At 35.2% G+C, this 23,609-nt stretch overlaps 1 long non-coding RNA gene across 1 annotated transcript in view; it reads right to left on the bottom strand.

The window, feature by feature from the left end:
• The window catches only part of LOC129136633 (uncharacterized), a 384,752-nt gene that overhangs the window by 90,157 nt on the left and 270,986 nt on the right, over positions 1 to 23,609 (bottom strand). Inside the window, exon 2 of the long non-coding RNA XR_008538451.2 lies at positions 3,793 to 3,931. This is a non-coding gene — a long non-coding RNA (uncharacterized LOC129136633). The remainder of the gene's footprint in view (positions 1 to 3,792; positions 3,932 to 23,609) is intronic.

Below are 23,609 nucleotides of genomic sequence, written 5' to 3'. Positions count from 1 at the left end.
AGCATCTTATCAGGCATAGTTTTCCATTAGAATTTTTTTTAGAATATTTGCTTTTGATATATTCAAATCTGCATGCTTTCAAGGTAAATATAAATACTGATTCTCTAAGTAATAGAATCTGTCAGTTTCTGAAGATCTTCTACTAGATGAATGCATGGCTTCATTCATTCAAAGTTCATTCAAGATTAATCTAACAGAGATTAATTGGCTGCCTAAATGCCTGAAAGTAAACCACTAACGATTACTCATCAGTCAAAAATTTACATTTACCCTGTCCATATCAGAGCTTCATCTTTCTCAATTAATATTACCCAGTGAATCACACAGTTTCACAGTAAACTCTCTTCCTCTGAATTTATAAAGCACGGATACGATCTGGTCATACTATTCTTTATTGGCTGGTGCAATCATGGAAGATGAACAAGCCAGGCAGGAATCAGATGTAAGGAATCACACAATTACTACTGCAGGGTGATTCCACAGCTTGTGGTAAGAAATAATTATGGAATGGTGCACAATAACTGTGATTAACTGTGCACCATAACAGGGATGGTGACCTGTCACTATTGGGCCACTGCCTATTCTTTACTGGCAGCAAGTGCCCACAAAATGTGGCAGAGTTGGATGTGGTGACAGAGAGCAAGAGAAAGCAGAGGGTCTAACGGATTTCCTTAGGGCTCCGAAAAGAGAAGCACTTTCAGTGTTGCTAATCAAGAAAGAGCTGTATCTGTATCTAAGCTATACTTATGTCTATATTTCTCTCTATATCTAGTTAATCTATATTTATATAATAGGTATTTTTGTTGTGTGTAATATAATCAGGGCACTTTTATATTCGTTAATTCTTCTGGCAACCCTTTGAAGCAGGAGTTAATGGTATCAATTTTCAAACATATGTTGCATAGAAATGGCAGACCTAGAATTGAATCACAGAACAGTCTATTTCAAGCCCACATTCAGAGGTTCCCAATCCAGGCTACACAGAAGAAACACACTTGGAGCTTAAAAGCAATTACAGAGGCTGGACCACATACCTGGGAATTCTGATTCAATAGGTCTGAGATAGAATCTCAAAAATGTGCGCTTTAAAAATGCATGGGTGGTTCTGACAAAAAACTAAGATGGAGAACTATCGCCTGTAATTATTCCAGTCTATTTTTCTGCATTTTATGTCAAAAAGAGATGGCCACCAAGTTTCCCAGATTGCTTATTATTGAGAGTACTTAGTATTGAGAATATATACACTATGCCTGAAGGTTATGCATTGTGGATGTCTGGTCAAAAAAGTTTCTGTTCCTGTTTAACATCACAGCCATCTGTTATACTCATAAACTTGTAAAAATATTTTATAAGTTATTATGTAAAAATGTACTAATATTATAGATAAGCAGGACATATTGACATCATAGTAAAATTGTTGCATCAATGATGCAAATAATTAAAATACTTAAGTAGAAATAGTATTTTCCCTACAGAAATTTTCCTGTTGTAAATACTTTTTGCCATTCTTGATTTATTTCTATTCATAAAATTTTATTTGCATTTTCACTAATGACCATTTAAATTATAATTTCTTAATGGTGCGCAAGTTGTATCAAGATGCCGAGCATTACTGTGAATGGAGATTTTTCAGTCTGAACCCATATAAAAGAACCAACACAGTGAATACCTATTAAGTTATAAGCACCTAACCAGGTACATTAAATTGTTTTAAATTGAGCACTTACTATGTGTCAGACATTATGCTAGGAATTTTATATTTATTTAATTATCAGAACAACCTAGGGATTGGGGAAGCATTCCTGCTTTCTATCTACAGATGATATAGCCAAGGGTCAGAGAGGGTAGGCTAGCTGCTCACGACCACACAGCATCCAAACTAGAGCCGAATTCAATGCAGGTAAATTATCTGAATTATGATGGCTTCCCAAATTGTTTTTGATATTAGGATATCTAATATTCCTTTTATTGGTTTGAGTGTTATTCTAATTTCTGCTGTGACATTTATTCATTCATTCATTTGTTGTTTCTTAAATTCAGATTTTCATATATATCTGACTCTCTATCCCATTTTTTGCCTTTTCTTTAGATGTACGATGCATAATATGTTTATCTGGGCCACCTTTCTTTACTATTTATTGTAGTAAAGAAATAATTCACCATATTGGGGAAATATAAATCTAGGAAATGCTATCATTTTCTCAGAAATGGCCATTTGATATTAAACCTTGTTAATTGTTTCAGTGTGCTAGATATCTAATATAATACTGACAATATTTCCAAAGAAATGCAAATATTTTTGCTTTTTTTAAAAATATTTTCTGTGATTAGCTGTTTTCTAAAAGGTGTTGGTATATTAGTTGTCATCTTTTTGATAAATGCGGAAAGAATTGCCTAACCCTGTGGTATTCCCAGAACATCACTCTCATAATTCTTACATTTTGTAAAAGGTACCCAGATGTGCCTGCTTTCCAGATTATTCAGTTTAGATTGATATAGAGTATTAAGCTCAAAGTCACCAATCACCACCATATAAAATACACAGAAAATACCTCCAATAATTTCTCAAGCATAGTTCTTCTCACGTATTGCATCATTTTATTCAGAATGTACAATTTTAAAATGTCCATTTGGACCTCCATAGTAGATACATTTGTCAGCATAGGTCTAGGAAATGTTGCTTAAAGGCTAATGAGTTGAGTTCTGTACTTTAGGAGGTACCTTTTTGATCCCAAAATGTTCAGTTTGAAAATGGAAGCAATGAGAAATGGTAACTGTATTGATATTTGAACAGTTCTTTTTGGTCACCTACTCACATTTCTCTTCACTCAAATCCACTAGGTACGTTGGTCTGTCTCTAATGAAGGACACTAGGTACGTTGGTCTGTCTCTAATGAAGGACACTAGGTACGTTCGTCTGTCTCTAATGAAGGACACATGATAGATGACTATATTCCAGGGTTTTGATGCAAGGAAAAAAGGTACCTACATTCTCCTGTCTCTATTTCATTCTCCTTCTTTTTTGCTCTTGCTCTCATTCTTCCTTATTTTTTTCTCCTTTCAAGAGCTGCAATTTTAGCATTATAATAAGATTTGGGAATGAGAGTGACCCCAGATTAGAAGCTACTTTCTTTGGCTTTGGGGAACAAAAGGACAAGAAATAAATCAGGCTGAAAGAAACATTTCTTGCCTTTCTAGTAAAGAACGGAGTTCCTCAGGTGTTCAACCTACCTCACCACGGGGAAGAACAGGCAGGAATCCAAGGAAGAAGCATTGCTGAAGAATACAGAGTGTATTCATTCTTGAAGAATGGCATCTGAGTATTCATTTATTTTTTAATTCTTTTTTATACTTCAGTATGTTAGTGGGGTTGGGCCTTAGTATAGATCCGTCATTCTCAATTCAGAAAGTATAGGGAGCTTTTAAGAGCTGCAAATACTATGTATTCTCCCTATTGGTTCAGTTTTAGTTGGTCAGGGCTCACACACACCTAGTCATTGGACTCTTTAAGGTGCTTTTCATGTAATTCCTATATGCAGCCAAAAGTCAAAACCACTGATCCAGAGACAGCTAAAGACACACTTCTGGTACTCAATTTCTACTTTAGATCAATCAATCCTGAATAAAGTTTCAGAGTTTAATTAATTTCTAGACCAGTTCTCTGAGATTTATTTTGCAATATTAGTTTAGCAGTGTTTTCTGCAATGTCACCCTTTAGGTATTGTGGATTTCAAATTCAGGGGACTGAGCTTATGACACTCCAAAGCAAAGCAGTGACTTGAGGACACTCACCTGAGAAATTCCACTTTTATGAACAGCCCTGAATTGCACATGACCAAGGAGTGATTCTGTTGGTATGTCAGTGTCACAGAGAAAGGATGGCAGGGCACGGTACAAGGAGGGCAATCACTGACCAGAAGATCCCGTGAAACTGAAAGAGTGAATGAAGGGAAAAGAGGGTTTTGAGAAATGATCAAGCTTGCGATCTTAGATCTGAATTGGTATTTAAATATTTATATTCAATCATAGTTCAGCAAGAAGATTTTTCTTATAATTTTCTCTAGCCAGGAATCATGCTCAAAGACAGACAACTCATTTCCTCAGGTGAGTCTAGGCAAATAATTTTACTTGATTAGGAGTCTGGAGATGTGGAAGCTAACTGGAATATCTGATATCAGTAACAAAAAGTCAGAAAAAAAGGAACATGACTGTATTTAATGTTGTTCTATTTAATCTTAACTGCAGCACTCTGTGATACTCAGAAAACATAAAAATGAATCGATATTGAGCATAGGGATTTTTCAAGTTATTTACTCTGGGATTAAGGTGATGCCTGACAAGAGATATAGTACGCTTTTCACACGTTGCTGTAGAATCTCACTGGAAATTTCTGCTTCATAAATAGGAAACTGTATAACATTATTATTTATATTCTTTATGTTGTCAAAATCAGGACTTAGTCAATGGTGTAGCAGACCAAACCCGGAGACTAGGACGCTTTGCAGAAGAACCAGTAATGTTGAAACTGTGGGCAGTGACCCTACAGAAGGTGAAAACACATCTGAGACTCCAGAGTAACCAGGAAATAGCAAACTTAGACGTGGTTGGTCAGTATTAGGTGATTCAGAGAAAGGAAGCTACCCTCTTGAGAGAATGTCAGAGGATTTGATTAGCAATATGTAGCTTTTGTAGCTAAAGTAGTTTTATCATGGAACGCAAAAATAGGACACTTCTTCTGGGACTGAGATAAAAGTGAGAGCATATTCACAGAGTAAACACAAGGTCAAAAATTGGGGTAGAAGGCACGAAACTGTGGAGAAGGCTAAATTAAAGATAAAACACCCAATCTGACCAGGGACAGTAGCTCATGCCTGTAATCCCAGCACTTTGGGAGGTTGAAGTAGGAGGATCACTTAAGCTCAGGAGTTCAAGACCAGCTTGGGCAACATAGTGAGACTCTGTCTTTACCAAAAAATTAAAGAATTAACCAGGAGTGGTAGTGCACACGCTTATAGTTCCAGCTACTCAGGAGGCTGAGGAAGGAGGATTGATTGAGCCCAAGAGTGCAAGTCTGCTGTGAGCTCTGATTGTGCCACTAAACTCTTCCCTGGGCTACAGAGCAGAAATACACTCAGCTTGCTCCTGAATAGTCTTTTACATCCCCCTAGATGGAACATGGTAGTGGTGAAATTCTAATGTATCTCAAAGCAATAAAAAATAAGTGCAAATCCTAGTACAAAAATCACATTATAGCATGCAACTCTTTGATTTGCATTTAGAAGTTAAATTCAGTAGTGTATTTTAAACCTTGATATTACCATGCAAAGTATATGCTAAAAATACATGCAAAATTTTGAACTGTACTTTAAATTTTTCCTCAAATGGGGTGAACCTCATGATGACATAAATATATTTGAAACATTTTTGTATTATTTTATTCTAACTCAAATAATTTCTTTTCTTTTAAAAAAGTTTTATTGAGGTAGAATTGACATAAACTGCATGTATTTATAGTGCACTCTTGGATAAGTTTTGACTATGTGTGTGTGTGTGTGTGTGTGTGTATATATATATATATATATATACACTCATGAAATCACCACCAAAATTAACATAATAAACATATCTATCACTCCCAAAAGTTTTCTTCTCCCCTTTTGTAATCCCTTTGTCCTGGTCTCACTGCCCACGTCCAAGCAATCATTGATCTGGTTTTGTAACTATAGACCTCTTTGCATTTTGTAGTTTTATATAAATGCAATCATACATTATGTAGTATTTTTGCCTGGGCTTTTTTTTTTTTCATTCTGCACAGTTATTTTGAGTTGTGTGTTTCAACAGTTTATTCCTCTCCCCTGGTTTTTTTCTTTCCTGAGTAGTATGCCACCACAGGAATATATTACAATTTGTTTATCTATTCATCTATTGATGGATGTTTGTGATATTTCCAATTTTTAATGAAATAAAGCTGCTAAGGAGCACATGTACCATTTTACCATGTGTAGAATCCTTGTGTTTTCATAGTATAGCTATTGAGCTTCGGAGGTCAGAAAAAAATTAATGAAGAAACTGTTTAAGAGATGTTTCAGAGTGTGTCAACAGAAGGCAAACTGACATCTCTTCCCCTCCGTGACATTTTGTTGTGTTCTGTCAAGGCAAGAACCTGATGTTTCTTATTGACTCAGGATGAATATATACCTAAATGAGATTCTGTTGTATATTAAAGTATAATGAAGTTAACTTCTCTGTTAGTTTGAATGTCAAATACCATCATTGCATTTCGTTATTCTCAGAGTGCTTTTCTAAGAAACTGTAATGCACATGTCCAAGCTTCATAATTGCAATGTTTTCAATATTATCATCTTCAAATTATTTCTTATTAAATTTTAAAGCTTTCAATAAAAGATATTCATAACCACATTCTTTGATTCCTAAGATGTTCTAAAAGGCAGACTTGAAATTCATTATATTTGAAAGCATTTACAACTCATTGAAAACTGTTCTGCAAAACAATGATAATGGGCAGTAAATAGGAATATTAAACAACATCCTCTCAGTTACTCAGTAAATACTTTGCACAAGTTAAAATCACAGGGTGTAAGAATTAGTTGAAAGCTTAGATGTTATCCAGTCATGGCTATTCATTTGATACTCGAGGTCAAATAATTTGCTTTGAGCCACACAAGAACAGTTGCTAGTGACTGAGTAGATTTTTAAGTCATTTACCTCTGATGCAGTTTTATTTTTATTACTATTCCTTACTATCTCTTAATATTCCTCTTGCCTTCTCAATTTTTAAAATGGATTTTCAAATGTGAGGAGACATATAATATTTTTATGCTAATTTTTTAAGGAAAATAGATGTGGGTTTTCTTAGCCAGAAGGTATCATTTTACCTTCTGGTAAAATGGTAAAATAACAAGCTGTCATCACTGTGACAGCTACAAACTTTTGTCCATGGAGACATTCAAAATCATACTTTTGTTCTTCCTCTAAGTAAAATGTTGTCTTTATTTACTTTAGCTTAGGGCTGCTCTTGCTCGTAGAAATGGCAACAGTTTGCTTTAGATTAAATGTTCTTTTAAAATGTCATAGCTCTCTTTCCTCCTACCCAACTACCACATTTCCATCTAAAGAATTTTCTATATATAAAATTTATTCTGCATTTGTAATGATAAAAAAGAAGTAAAAAAGTTTATTTATGCCACATAATGGATAGAGTATGTGCTTTGAGGTCAGACTATTATGCCGCTTAGTAACTGTACAAACTTGTGCATTGGAATTTAGCTCCTAAAGTTTAGGTTTTATTAGAACGTATGTATAAGATTCTCTACTGTGCCTAATTCAGAAGTTTTTATGAGAAGAACATGAGATATTTTATGGGAAAGCACTTTATAGACTACCACATGATAGACAATATAATTGCAATTTTATCAGTTCTCTGAGGTTGGATAAAGCCAATGTGAAAAGTCTTGTCAAAATGCCAAGTCAAATGTATTTGGGTTCCTACATGGCAAAGTAGAGTAAAGTGCTACAAATTTTAGAAATGCAGATCCACTGGGTCAAGACACTGCAATGGCTTTAACAACAAATATTAATTCTGTGCCTGAAGTGTGCTGAACACATGATGAAGGGTGTCCTCATGACGGCTAAAGCACTATTGGGGGGCGAATAGGATGCAGAAGTTTCCCAAGACAAAAAGACTTGTGTGTTGAAGTATGGATTCTCTCTGCCTCATTCATATTTCAGATTTGAGTTGTATAATTGAGCCATAGTTAACTGAGGCTATCACATTTTAATTCAGACATGTAAATTTAACATTTGTGTACTTAAATAATTTCCTGTAAATCAAGCATTGCTAATTCATGGATATATATTAACAGACAGTATCAACATAGGTTCTGATTTCAGTAACTTATAACTGTATACATAAACTTTCAATTGTTTAACACAAACTGGTAGATGAGTGAAGCTGTAGAGTGATTTGTGAATCTCACCAAGATTTTAGAAGTAAAAGATCAAATTACAATAAAGGAAATACTTCTTTGCATCTTCACTTTATCTCCACTCATTTAATTCCAATACATATTTTTATTGCTGCTACAGTCCAAATGTTTGTGAATCCTCCAAGCCCCAACAAATTCATATGTTGATACAATGTGATGACGGTAGGTGGGGCCTTAGGAAGGTTATTAGATCATGAAGGTGGAACCCTTATGAATGGGATTAGGGCCCCTTGAAAGAAGCCCTAGAGAGCTGCCCTGCCCCTTTCACTATGTAATGACACAGTGAGAAGGCACATCTATGAATTAGGAAGAGGGTCCTTACTAGACACAGAATCTGCCAGTGCCTTGTTCGTGAACTTCCCAGCCTCCAGAAATGTGAGAAGTAAATTTCTGTTGTTTAAAAGTTACCAGTATGTCTTTATTATAGCAACTCGAATGGAATCAGACAATTGTCTACTGATGTTAGTCATTCTCTATTTTTATAATAGGGAGTGTTGTAAAAATACATAGGTAACATCTTTGACAAATTTCCAATGTTTTGTGATAAATATACTATGAAAATTTGTACATAATAAGCATCTGCTCCAGAAAAATGATATTTGTTGATAATGAGAATTTAAAAAACCTTAGCTTAAAATATTGTAGAGTATCTGATATATGTAAATACAGCCCTGGAGTATGATCAGCTTCCAGATTTCATATTCCAAATGGTTCTGAATTTCTATTGCATTATGGAGAATAATTCTAATTTTAGTTTATGATTGAATTTTTAAAATATATCTGAACTTCAATTTTTTCTTGAGTAGAGATCTCTGGTTTTCTTTGAAAAGTCTGGCTGAAGTAAAAAGAGTAATTTTAATTTTAAATATTTAGGAACTAGATTAAAGTATGTCTGCTTTCAGAAATTATCTTTCTAACTTAAAGGTCACATAAATCTTGAGTAAATTCTTATTTCATTTTCTTTTATTTATAAAGCCATTTTCATTCATATATATTTTAATTGCTAAAACTAAAAGTTAACATTTGGAAGGAAGATTATGACTTTCGATTTCACTTTTGCTGCGATTGTTTTAGATGTTAAGAGAAGTTTAAGCATTGCCTTTTATGGAGCAACTGTGCAAGCATGGATAGAAGTTGGGCACTCTCACCTGAGCAAAGGCTCTCTCCCACCAAAGCTGATCTAGCTGCTTCTGAATTCCAGAACCACAAAACAAGACACAAATGCCGGGCCCCAGATATACTAACATCTCTCAAGGAATCTAGCTAGCTACTTGGAAGCCAATTATTGATATCAGAATGCTTTTACTATGAAGGTGACAAAGTTATGGTCCTAGTAGAATATTTATCTATTCTGGATATGGGTTTGTCTTCACTGTTTATAATACTTAGGCCAGGATAACTATGTGACTGCTTTTAGGAAATTTGATTTACTGATACAGGATGCTTAGTTCCACCTTGGATCAAGGAACATTTCTTGGATGACAGACTATAGGCTTGGGATCCTGTTTTCCAAAAAACAGTACCAGTATTGGACAAAAACATATATATGGCACACTTGCTCAATAGCTACAATAAATGATCCCCAAACCAAGAGTGGTAGTAGGATTTGCTCCTCTCACCATCACTCTCAAATTGCAAAATGTATGCTTTGTGCCTATGCAACTGTAAGTTCTGCTGGATTGAAGGTCCTGGTCAACGGGGGTATGCCTCTATCGCATAGTTGGAGACTTTAACACCTCACTGACAGTATTAGATCATCAAAACAGAAAATTAACAAAGATACTCAGGACTTGAACTTAGCTCTGGATCAAGTGGACCTCACTGGTATCTGCAGAATTCTTCACTTCAAAACAACAGCATATACATTCTTCCCATTGCCACATGGCACTTACTTTAAAATTGATCACATAATCGGAAGTAAAACATACCTCAGCAAATGCAAAAGAACTAAAATTATAACAGTCTCTCAGGCTACAGCTCAGTCAAATTAGAACTCAAGGCCTGGCATGGTAACTTACGCCTGTAATCCCAGCAGTTTGGAAGGCCGAGGTGGACAGATCACTTGAGGTTAGGAGTTCAAGACTGGCCTAGCTAATATGGTGAAACCTTGCCTCTACTGAAAATACAAAAATTAGCTGGGTATGGTGATGGGTGCCTGTAATACCAGCTACTCAGGAGGTGAAGCAGGAGAATCGCTTGAACCTATGGGGGTCAGAAGTAGCAGTTACCCGAGATTGTGCCACTGCACTCCAGCCTGGGCAACAGAGCGAGACTCTGTTATTTTATTTTGTTAATTTTTTTATTAGAATTTAAGATTAAGAAATTCACTCTAAACTACATGGAAATAGAACACCCTGCTCCTGAATGATTCCTGGGTAAGTAATAAAATTAAGGCAGAAATCAATAAGTTCTTTGAAACTAATGAGAACAAATAGACAGTATAGAAGAATTTCTGTGATGCAGCTAAAGCAGTGTTAAGAGGGAAACTTACAGCACTATGATGCTCACATCAAAAAGCTAGAAAGACCTCAAGTTAACAACCTAACATCACAACTAAAAGAACTAGAGAACCAAGAGCAAACAAACCCCAAAGCTAGCAGAAGACAAGAAGTAACTAATATCAGAGCTGAACTGAAGGAGGTAGAGACATGAAAAACCATTAAAAAAAATCAATAAATCCAGAAACCGGGTTTTTGGAAAAATAATAAAATAGATAGCTAGCTAGCTAGACTAATAAGAAAGGAGAGAAGAACCAAATAAATGCAATCAGAAATGATAAGGGGGATATTACTACTGACCCCACAGAAATACAAACAACCATCAAATAATACTATAAACACCTCTATGTATATAAACTAGACAATCTAGAAGAAATTGATACATTCCTGGACATATACACCCTCTCAAGAGTAAACCAGGAAGAAATTGAATCCCTGAGTAGATCAATAATGAGTTCTTAAATTGAGGCAGTAAAAAATAGCCTACCAACCAAGAAAAGCCCAAGACCAGATGGATTTGCAGCTGAATTCTACCAGAAGTACAAAGAAGAGCTGGTGCCATTGCTACTGAAACTATTCCAAACATTTGAAAAGGAGAGACTTCTCTCTAATTCATACTATGAGGCCAGCATCATCGTGATATCAAAACCTGGCAGAGATACAACAAAAAAACTTCAGACCAATATTCTTGATGAACATCAATGCCAAAATCTTCAATAAAATACTGGCAAACTGAATCTAGCAGCAACATCAAAAAGCTTATCCACCATGATCAAGTCAGCTTCATCCCCAGCATGCAAGATTGGCTCAACATACACAAATCAATAAATGTGATTCATCACATAAGCAGAACTAAAGACAAAAACCACATGATTATCTCAATAGATGCAGAAAAGGCTTTCAATAATATTCAACTTCTCTTCATGTTAAAGACTCTCAAAAAAGGAAGCATTGAACAACGATACCTCAAAATAATAAGAGCCATATATGACAAATCCACAGCCAATATTATAATGAATGGGCAAAAGCTGGAAGCATTCCCTTTGAAAACTGGCACAAGACAAGGTGCCCTCTTTCATCACTCCTATTCAACATAGTATTCGAAGTTCTGGCTAGGGCAATCAGGCAAGAGAAAGAAATAAAGGGTATTCAAATAGGAAGTGGGAAATTCAAATTATCTTTGTTTACAGATGACATGATTCTATATCCAGTAAATCTCATTGCTTCAGCCCAAAAGCTTCTTAAACTGGTAAGGAACTTCAGCAAAGTCTCAGTGTATAAAATCAGTGTGCAAAAATCACTAGCATTCCTACACCAACAACAGGCAAGTGGAGAGCCATATCATGAATGACCTCCCATTCACAATTACTACAAAAAGAATAAAATACCTAGGAATACAGCTAACAAGGGAAGTGAAGGACCTCTTTGAGGAGAACTACAAACCACTACTCAAAGAGATCAGAGAGGACACAAATGGAGAAAGATTCCATGCCCATGGATACAAAGAATCAATATCATGAAAATGGCCATGCTGCTTAAAAGAGAATTAGAAAATAAAACTATTTTAAAATGCATATGGAATCAAAAAAAGTACTTGTATAGCCAAGACAATCCTAAGCAAAAGAACAAAGCTGGAAGTATTACTCTGCCTGACTTCAAACTATACTACAAGGCTACAGTAACCAAAATAGGATGGTTCTGGTACAGGAACAGACACATAGACCAATAGAACAGAATAGAGAAATCAGAAATAAGACCACAAACATACAACCATCTTACCTTTGACAAACTTGAAAAAAACAAGCAATTGGGAAAGAGTCACTATTTATTAAATGGTGCTGGGAGTGCTGGCTAGCCATAAGCAGGAAAATTGAAACTGGACCCCCTTCCTTACACCCTATACAAAAATTAACTAGAGATGGATTAAAGACTTAAATGTAACACCTGAAACTATAAAAACACTAGAAGAAAATCTAGGCAATACCATTCAGGACATAGGTACCAGAGAAGATTTCATGACCAAAACTCCAAAAGCAATTGCAACTAAAGCAAAAATTGACAAATGGGATGTAATTAAACTAAAGAACTTCGGCACAGCAAAAGAAACTATTATCAGAGTGAACAGATAACCTACTGAATGGGAGAAAATTTTTGCAACCTATCCATCCAACAAAGGTCCAATATCCAGAGTCTATAAGAAATGCAAACAAATTTTACAGGAGAAAAACAACCCCATTAAAAAGTGGGCAAAGGACATGAACAGACACTTCTCAGTTGTTGTGGCCAATAAACACATGTAAAAAAGCTCAACAGCACTGATTATTAGAGAAGGGCAAATCAAAATCACAATGAGATACCATCTCATGCCAGTTAGAACACCTATTATTAAAAAGTAAAAAAACCAACAGAGGCTGGTGACGTTGTGGAGAAAAGGGGACACTTCCACACTGTTGCTAGGAGTGTAAATTAGTTCAGTGTGGTGATTCCACAAAGACCTAGAGGCAGAAATTACCATTTGACCCAGCAATCCCATTACTGGGTATAAACCCAAAGAAATACAAATCATTCTATTATAAAGATACATGCAAGCGAATGTTCATTGCAGCAGCATTCACAATAGCAAAGACATGGAATCAACCTAAATGCCCATCAATGATAGACTGGATCAAGAAAATGTAACACATATACACCATGGATCTTTGCAAGGATATTATGCAGCCATAAAAAGGAATGAGATCATGTCCTTTGCAGGGACATGGATGGAGTTGGAAGACATTATCCTCAGCAAACTAACACAAGAATAGAATACCAAACACCACATGTTCTCACTTATAAGTGGGAGCTGAGGGATAAAAACACGTAGACACATTGGTGGAAACAACACACACTGGGGCCTGCCAGGGGTGTGCAGGGAGGAGAGCATAGGGAAGAACAACTAATGAATGCTGGCCTTAATACCTAGGTGATGGAATAATCTGTGCAGCAAACCACCATGGCACACATTTACCTATGTTAACAAACCTGCATATCCTGCACATGTACCCCAAACTTAAAATAAAAGTTGAAAAAAAAAAAACGGGTCTCACTAAACATATAACTACTCCTGTTGCCTGGTCACTTTGGAGTCCTCATGCAGGTGGATGAAAAGGTGAAGAAAGGACTTTTTATCCTAATGGAGATAATCAGCTCTACCTTTCTTGGGAAGATTTGGTTACTGCCATGTAATTGTGTCAGAGATGAGTGTTTGAAACTTACAGATTTTACTGAGTATCTTAGAACTTTCATGACCAGTGAAAATAGTGCATGGGCAATTGCTGAAACCAAACCTGACAAGACCAAGGACACTAAAAACACAGACACCCCAGAGATGAACATCTGACTGACCCCATCAGACAACTTGGACCAGGTGAAGTGCTGGCCAAGAGTGAAAGGAATCTAGAGTGGGTAGATGAAGAAGATGATGAATATTAATTATGACTTCTATGTCAGCTGCAAATGGGAACTGTAGGTTGTTTTCTTAACTCTAGTGTAAACAAATCTTATATTTAGAGATTGCAACAAGTACCACCTTGAAGAGTCAGCAACACAGTGAACTAAATATGAGACATAAGCAGATTCAAGTGGTATAACTGATGATCTATGCGTGTGATGCGCCATACAAAATCTTGGCCCACCTGAATTCAGCAGAAATGTTGTATACTGTTCATTCACCTGATCTTACCGACACAACACATATATGCAGTACAATCTCTTTTTCTGTGCTGCTGTGTAGCTTTCTCTTCAGCTGCAAAAGACTGCTTAGCATTGTGCTACTGCAATCTCAAGTTTTAAGATAGTTAAAGTGCCCTGGGAAATTCCTCAACCAATAAAGGAAAGGAGTTGGTGTGTAGTTCGGTCAGTCCCCTTATTCTCTGGGGAGAATGGCCAATTTGGAGGCACATTCTGTGTGGTTTCTCATCTTTCCCCAGTGGGATTAAGCCCTATATTTTGCAGAGGTAACCAGTTAATTAACATATACTTTATTGGTTTTTCTGCCTTCCATGTCTCATGTTCTCCTCTTTATTTAAATTTTAAGAGCTATTAAAATATGAGGTATAAAAGAACCAAGGGGAGATTATCTCAATAACTTTCATAGCCTCTCTGTGCTAAGTGGCCACATGCAAATGTACTGTTGAAGGATGTCCTACAGGAATATTTACCTAACACATTTCATTTCATCTGTTTTGTTGAGAGTGGTTAACTGTTTGTCACTTCTATACAGAATTCAGATTTCTCAACCCAGAACATGTCTGCATTTCAGTATAGTTTCTATTCCCAGACAACGACTATTTTTGTTCTATAAACTTGCTTTTTGGTTTGGGACTTTAATGTAACGTACATTTCTTCCCTTCATTTCCAGATCATGGTGATGCTTAAAATGCAATAAATGCTGCAGCAAAATAAATTGACACCAGGGAGTATGGAAAGGAACATATATCTGCTTAAGGAGATTTTTTTCAACCTCAATCTGAATATTAAACAATGTTTGTGCCATCAAAGAAGGCTGAATCAAGGGATATCAAATGAATAGCCATCCTATTTAGAGCTGGCACTTGTATTCCTAATAGACTAACAAATATCAAATAGCTAATATCAATTCACTATTCTTTAGCTTAGTTTATGGTCAGTGGCTTTTATACTCATTTATCTAGAGATGTTCTTTATAATAAGATTAAAAAAATTTATGATGTGTTTAACAATTCCCCTTATGGTATCAGGAGACTCTAGGGACAGTAAATTTGAGTACGTTTCTGATTATTATTTCTAAATACCATCCAGGAAGACATCTCCAACAATACAATCATTTCAATTCTTTTTCTTTTTAGTCTTGAATCTAGACAATATTTTACCAAGTAACAGAGGAAATATAAATATTTAAATTTTATTCATCTAAAGTTTCCATATTTTCTATTTAATAGCAAAAAGTATTTAAATGATGACACTGAGGATGCTCAATGCCCAGGCTGGAGTGCAGTGGTGAAATCTCAGTTCACTGCAACCTCTGCTTCCTGGGCTTAAGTGATCCTCCCACCTCAGTCTCCCGAGTAGCTGGGACTACAGGCTAAATTTTGTATTTTTTGTAGAGGTGGGTTTCACCATGTTGCCCACACTGGTCTGAAACTCCTGGACCCAAGTGATCCACCACCTTGGCCTCCCAAGTGCTGGGATTACAGGTGTGAGCCACCTTGCCTGGTCTATCCAGAAAATTAGCCAAAGGATAGGAAAGGATAATTCTATCCAACATACTTACTGGATGCTTAGTAGGTGCCTGACACTGAAGCAAATCTAATGCGATGGGTAAATCTATACAATGTAAGTCTTAGCTTTGCTATTTCCTGACAATGTCATTTGGATTATTATTACTAACTTATCTGCCAATTTCTTTATCATTCAAAGGAAAATATGAATTCTTGTATACCAAGCCTGCTGTTAGGGTTTTATGAAATAGTATATGTAAAATGTCATGCAATGCCTAGGGCAAAGTATTCAACAAATGTTAGTTATTTTTGGACTCCAGGGATCCAGGAATGAACAAGTGAGACATCTCACATGGAGGCAGACAATTTAATATGTAATTAAAATACAGCGTGATAGTGGTAAGTGACAAAGAGAGTGTGTCATAAGACAAAAGCAAACAGAATCTAGATGAAAGTAATATTTAAGTCCAGATCTGAAGAGAAAGAGAAAGTTAGGAGGAAAAAATGAAAAGAATGACATTCCAGAACAAATGAAAAGGCCAAATGAATGAAAGAGTATTATGACTTCGAGGAGCTAAAATAACTTAAGTTTAGCTGAATAGGTAGCATGATTGATGTTGTAGCAAGAGGTAACATGACCTCAGGAGAGGTCAGCAACCTTAAATCAGTGGCTCTCAAACATTTTGGTCACAGGAGCCCTACTCACCCTTAGATACTACCAAGAACCTCAGATGGCTTTAGTTTATATGGGTTATATCAATCAATCAATATTTACCATATTAGAAATTAAAACAGGACGTTTTAAAGTATTTATTAATTTATTTAAAAATAGCAACAATAAACTCATTATGTGTTAACAAATATTTTTATAACAAATATTTTCCCAAAACAAAATATTGTTAGAAGATTGGCATTGTTATACATTTTGAAAATCTCTTTAAAGTCTGTCTGAATGGAAGATAGCTGGATTATTACATCTGCTACTGAATTCAAGCTTCTGTGACAAGTTATTTTTGTTGACATGTATAAAACAAACATAATCTCATAGAAATTAAGTAGGAAAATAGAAGGAATATTTTAATAGCCCTTTCAGGATCTATAGTTTTGTATAGATAGTTTTATATAGTCTTCTATCCACAATTATCTATACAAAACTATACAAAAAATCAACATGGAGTAGTTTCTTAAAGGTTAGTTGCAAGGTGAGACATGACCCCATGCCGATTAACTTTTAATATACTGTTATATTAAAATTCATTGGTCTATTTTGGACTTTGAAAGTTTTACCCATGTATAATTTTGCATCACCAGACATTTGATCATTTGTAAAATATTGACTCACTGTATTGTCCCACAGTTGTCTCTTCAGAAAAACTCTTACGTATTGGGAGGTAACAGGTTAATGATGTTTCATTCGTTTCTAATTTTAACTGAGAAGCAGAAATTTTATTATTGGCAACAAATACTATCATTTTTAAAATAGTCTTGCTCATTCATTTTTGAGAAAATGTTAGGCAAATATCCAATTCTTAATAACCACAGTTTGTCTTTCAGTTGTTCTTTCAAGTAAGAATGATGTTCCATTGTGAAAGTGAGTAGTTCAACTTGCAAATCAAACAATTGCCAAGTGCTTCAGAAGTACTTTACCTATACTTCCCATTCCTTCACACAAAATATTAAAAAGACTTGTCCACGGCCGGGCGTGGTGGCTTACGCCTGTAATCCCAGCACTTTGGAAGGCCAAGGCGGGTGGATCACGAGGTCAGGAGATCGAGACAATCCTGGCTAACACTGTGAAACCCCGTCTCTACTAAAAATACAAAAAATTAGCTGGGCGTGGTGGTGGATGCCTGTAGTTCCAGCTACTCGGGACGCTGAGGCAGGAGAATGGCGTGAACCCGGGAGGCGGAGCTTGCAGTGAGCCGATATTGGGCCACTGTACTCCAGCCTGGGTGACAGAGCGAGACTCCGTCTCAAAAAAAAAAAAAAAAAAAAAAAAAGACATGTCCACAAGGGGTGAGACATGAGCAACATTAATGAATCTTACTTCTTTATTGAGATAATTTTTAAATAAAAGTGTATTTTTAAAAACCTGAGAGTGTATACAAATGAATAACGACCTAGAAAGTTTGATGCCACTGTCTGGATTTGTGATTAAGTGATAGTCCACCTTTATTTTTGCACTATCAGTACAAAGGGCAAAATATATTCGGTACTGTTATGAAAAAGTTATGATCATAAAGACCTCTGCTAGGGTTTCAGTTACCCAGGCATTTTGGCCACACTTTTTCTAAGAACCATCAGATTATAAAATCAAAAATATCCAAGAAAAGGAAACTGATTACAATTTTAAGTGGTGTGTAGTTTATGTTATTTAATTGTGTTTGTTCATCATACAAAGGTCTCATTAAGTGTTTAGGGAGCTGTCACGTAAATAGAAATTAGGTATGTCCTGTGTTTGGTTTCTATGGGTAGAACTAAAACTAATAAATATAAATGGCAATCAGATTGATTAAGGGGCAGCATAAACATGAGTTCCCTAAACATCACTGACTTTTTCCCATTGAAAGCTATTTGGTGTTGAGTTTCTAGGAACTGAGCCAAGGCAGAAAAATCATCAATGCTATTGGGTAGGTTTAAATGCTAGAGAGGTCGCTGGATAAAATGACCTTCAAATTTTCCTAAAATGTTGAGATTCTGTGATTTTTTTATTTATTAGATTACCTGAAATATAAAACAATAAGAAATGTATGAAAAATGACAACCAAAGGCTTTGTAAAATTAGTTCTTCAGGTTTTTTTTTTCTTTTTAATTTTGCTGTTTAACACAGTTCCACTGATTTCCATAGAGCAACTGCTCTTGGAAGGAAATTCTAATGCTATGTCATTTGGTGAAAGCGTCTACCCAAACAATCTGCTCAGGCCTGAATAATGTTAAAAGCTGCACATGGAATTGTGTTAAAACAGAAATAAATTATTTGTAATTTTGCTTAGTGCCAATTAATTACTTTTTTGAAATAATTGTTTTTAATGAAATGTATGTTTTATTTGTCTGGTTATCATAATCACTTTTTGCTTTGTTAATTTATTTTTCATTTTTCAAGTGTGCAATGGAATTTGCATATCAATTCAAAAAGGGTTAGAGCAACTGTACATGTTGAGGAACTACATATATTAAGGAATAACATAATGAGTAGTCAACAAGTTTATTAATTGTTTTAATGAAATTTTACCTCCAGTTAAATTTATGTGACACCTACACAACCATCAGTTAATTTGGAGAGAAAGAAGTGCAGTGATGTTGGATGATCATAGGCTTTCTGTATATTTCAGTAAATTATACTGATAATTTTTGATGCTGTATATGTATAGCAAAATACACTTTGATTTAAAATAATCCATTTTGTATTTTGTCAACTAATTATCATAATGTGTAAAAAGGTACAGAGAAATCTCACTCTCTCCTTTTCTCTCTCTTTCTTCCTATCTCTTTCTCTCTTTCAGTAAAATAAAAAGTAGTAAAGAGACATAAGAAACTAAGAGATAAAAAGATGCTCATCTGTGAAATACATGGAGGTGAAATCATCAGAGATTTTAAAAACAAATGTAAAAAGAAATCCGTGGGTTTCTTTCATTCTTCATTCTCACTGTCTCCTTACTAATATTTAAGAACATTCCAATCACATCATTCCCCATCTGAAGTGGCTATTATCTGCTCCCTTGCTCTTAAATCTCTTCTCTTTTGCATGGTAGCTTCTTTCATCTTTAGCTGTTAAAAGATAACTCTAAACATTGTTTAAAGAACAAGCAATCTGAGGTGAAGTTCAAAAAACACTAAAGAGTATTACATTTATTGAATTGTGCTTAAGATCAATGCATTATGAATTTCCTATTAGAGCTCTTCACTATTTTCTGGACACATTCTTCTATTCTTTGTTACATGTATAATGTACTGAACCTGCAGGTAACCAACATTCAGCTTCACCTTCAGACTTGTCTTGGTTTTCTCATATGGGCTTTCAGTAATTCTCTCTAAATCAATATTTGTTCTTTCTACTGAAATACAAGCTCTTACAAGCAAGATACAATTTACTGTGGATACGAAATCAGCAGAATATAAGCTCAGAATTGTGGTAATTCTAATGCCTGAGATTTCAATACAAAGAAAAATTATTTAACTACAATGTGGAATTTGTCTGCAATAGAAGTTAATTTAAAATTACTTAAAATATTTGTTATAAGGTAAGCCTTGCTGAACAGCTTTTAAGGATAAGATTTACGTAAGTTACAGCACACTCTCAGTATCATGATTACAGTTTTTTTGGAGTTGATTTTTATAAGCCCCCAAATTAAACAAATTTGATACATCTTTTCTTTACTCACTGTGGTTCTCATTTAACAAGGCAAAAATTGTACCTGACAAAATTAAACAGGCAAAGAACACTTTATTTAGGCTAGTGCAATAGGAGAGAATGAACTTAACTCTGATGAAACAGAGGGCTGGAGAGTTTTTAAGAGCTGAGGTTGGGAAGATTCTAGGCCACCTCTATTTGCTAATTAGCTTTACCCAAAGGAAAAGTAAACTTTTTTGTATTTTCATGACAGGAGGTAGTTCTACAACTTGGAGCAAGACATCCACGGAAGTTACGCTATTACTCTCCTATAGAAACAGGGAGATAGGGGTACTATCTTCCTCAATGTTTACATTTCAAAAGAATGGTTCCCAGGTCCTTGAGACAGATCTTCCTGTCTGTCCATAATCATGATATTGATACCATAGTCATGATATTGAGAATGTGCTGTAACTTACTTAAATCTTATTCTTATAAGCTGTTCAGCTAGGCTTACCTTATAACAAATATTTTAAGTAATTTTTAATTAACTTCTATTGAAGAAAAATTCTACATTGTAGTTAAATTATTTTCCTTTGTATTGAAGTCTCAGGCATTAGACTTAACACAAGTTGTAAAACTCGTAAAAAGCTTGTAGAACATTTCCATAAGTTTCATAGAGACAGAGAAAGAATTGACAATTGACAATTTTCTAAAGTAAATTCTCTAAGCAAAGGGAGGTTGAGTTTAGGGGCAGGAGAAGCTTGTCTAATGTTTGATCAGATTGAGGGAAAGAAGAAAACTGTTCTGGTCACATGAACATTTTCTTCTATTGAGACCTGTGGTCTATTCCTTTTTCATCAAATTAGGTCATCCTAATTTCTGACAGATAAAATAATTATATATTACCAAATTTGAAGGGAGTGATTATTGTTTCATGGACTTTTGTAATAAAAATATCCATAACATATTTTTGATTAGTTGTTGAGAGCCCACATGTATAAATTACTTTTGAGTACCATGAAGAAACAGAACTTATAAGATATTTTCTAATGTTGAATAGCTATAATGATGTATTTGTCTTGCTAATTGGTGATTATGACATTTCTAGTATTTACAAGATGGGGAATGTATTAGTGTTCCCTAGGGGGACAGAACCAGTAGGAGATATGTATATATAAAAATAAGTTTATTAAGGAGAATTGACTCACATGATCACAGGGTAAAGTCCCACGATAGGCCATCTGCAAGATGAGGAGCAAGGAAGCCAATAGTGGCTCAGTCTGAGTCCCAAAACCTCAAAAGTAGGGAAGCTGACAGTGCAACCTTCAGTTTGTGGCTGAAGGCCCAAGAGCTCCTCGCAAACCACTGGTGTAAGTCCAAGAGTCTAAAAGCTGAAGAACTTGGAGTCTGATGTTTAAGGGCAGGAAGCATCTAGCACAGGAGAAAGATGAGGGCCAGAAGACTGAGCAAGTCAGCTTCTTCCACCTTCTCCTGCCTGCTTTTTCTAGCTGCACTGGCAGCTAATTGGATGGTGCTCACCCAGATTGAGGGTGGCTCTGCCTCTCCCAGTCCACTGACTCAAATGTTAATCTCTTCTATCAACACCTTCACAGACACACACAGGAACAATATTTTGCATCTTTCAAGCAAATCAAGTTGACACTTAATATTAACTATCACAGAGGATAATAATAATTGGAAAAATAATTGGTTTTTCTTTCTAAAGTCTTGGCAAAAGTTACATATAAGACATGCACAATCATTTGGTTTTAACCAATATGCCTTGAATAGATGTCTATTTTAATCATCTCAACATTATTTATTCTGTGGAAATCTTCAAGGATCTCAAAAGACACATACTTCATGATCTCAGTTGCATGTGAAATCTAAGAAAAGTTGAATTCACAGAAGTAGAGAGTAGAATGGTGGTTACCAGGGGCTGGGGGATTGGGATTGGCAAGACGTTGGTCAAAGAGTATGAAATGTCAATTAGACATTCATTCAAAGAATGATAAGTATGTGAGGTAATAAATTTATTTACTAGCTTGATTTAGCCATTCTACAATGTATACATATTTCAAAATATCCTGTTATACACTATATACATCATTTTTGTTTGTCAATTAAAAATAAATAACAAGAAAGAGAAAGCAACTTAGAAGCATATATTAATATAATTAAATGCAATCGTAGATAATGTCAAGTTCTGCCATATCATTTAATAGGTGAGGAAAAGGATACAAATGAAAATGAGACAGTCCAGAGTCACAGTGACCATCTGGAGGACTTTAACCCAGTCACTAAGCTCTTAAATATTCCTTCAAAGGCAGAAAGTATATATGATTTGAATTTGTCTGGAGAGTTGCTAAGTACTTGATTAAAAACATTTCTTAGGAAACTATGGACACGAGTGAAATGAAGATTAAAGAAATACTAGCACAGATCGTAAAATAAATATTCAACATATGGTCGAGACAGTTGCAAGTAAGGATCACCTTATAATTGTTAAAATTCTACTTTGAACATATTATAATGAATATTGCATTTTATCAGATGCTTTAAAGTGTAACTTGACTATGTCCTATAATTATTTATTGACTCTGACCAAATGTGTGTATAAAGAAAACTTTAATCTTATATGTTGAGAAAGAGTAGTTTTTAGTACCATTTTACAGAAAGAAGTTAGTTTGAGTGACCCCTTTTTATATAGGTCTTGACTGCTCTTAATTTGAATTGAATGGATAATTAGCAGGCAGAATTACCTAGAGAAAACAAGTTATTCTGAGTTCTCCAGTGGGAATTAGCTAGTAGGGGTTCAGCCTAGTGTGCAGAACATCACATTCAAATTATTGTAGAAACATCTTATGTATGGCCATGAAATGGTGCTGTTTAAAGACTTTTCTGAGGATATGAATTAAATAGAGCATTTTGTAATAAAACAAGAGAGCAAAATGGAGTGATAGTGGAGGCAAACCTAAGGAATACCCTTGGCATGAGCATGCTTTTGTTGTTTCTTATTGGTAGCTTAGCCTTTCCATTTCTTTTTCAGCATGGTATATAGACATCAGGAATAGAACTAAAGCTGAACAGAATATTGTTTTAACAGAGCCAAAGGCAAAGTACATCCTCAAGTAAACTTCAAATGCAACCTGGGAAATTAATTCCAAGTTGACTCAAATGACAACACTAATTTTGGTTTTAAGGCAGAGTAGTGTGGAGGGGATAAGAATATTATTACTCTATCATTACTGTGTGTGTGATGACAGGGTTCAAGCTGCATAATTAGATAATAATGGGAAGCAAATGTTCCAGAAATTTAGATACTGAGAAGAGGTGGTCAGAAATGTAATGCCTCTATAAGGAGGTGACGAGTACACTTTTCACCCTGTACATTATCAAAATGGTTCCTGAGTAAAAGAAAAATAACTAGTTTTATACAATCCCTTTAGTATAAATGTTTCCCTATATGGTCTGTAATAAATACATTAAAAGATATTCTGAGTGCTGACTTACATATTATTAGTTTCAAGGGAGT

The sequence above is a fragment of the Pan troglodytes genome, chromosome 10, assembly GCF_028858775.2.
Source record: "Pan troglodytes isolate AG18354 chromosome 10, NHGRI_mPanTro3-v2.0_pri, whole genome shotgun sequence".
Lineage (NCBI taxonomy): Eukaryota > Metazoa > Chordata > Mammalia > Primates > Hominidae > Pan > Pan troglodytes.
The sequence above is the reverse complement of the archived record's forward strand: the minus strand, read 5'-3'. Positions and strand labels throughout refer to the sequence as shown.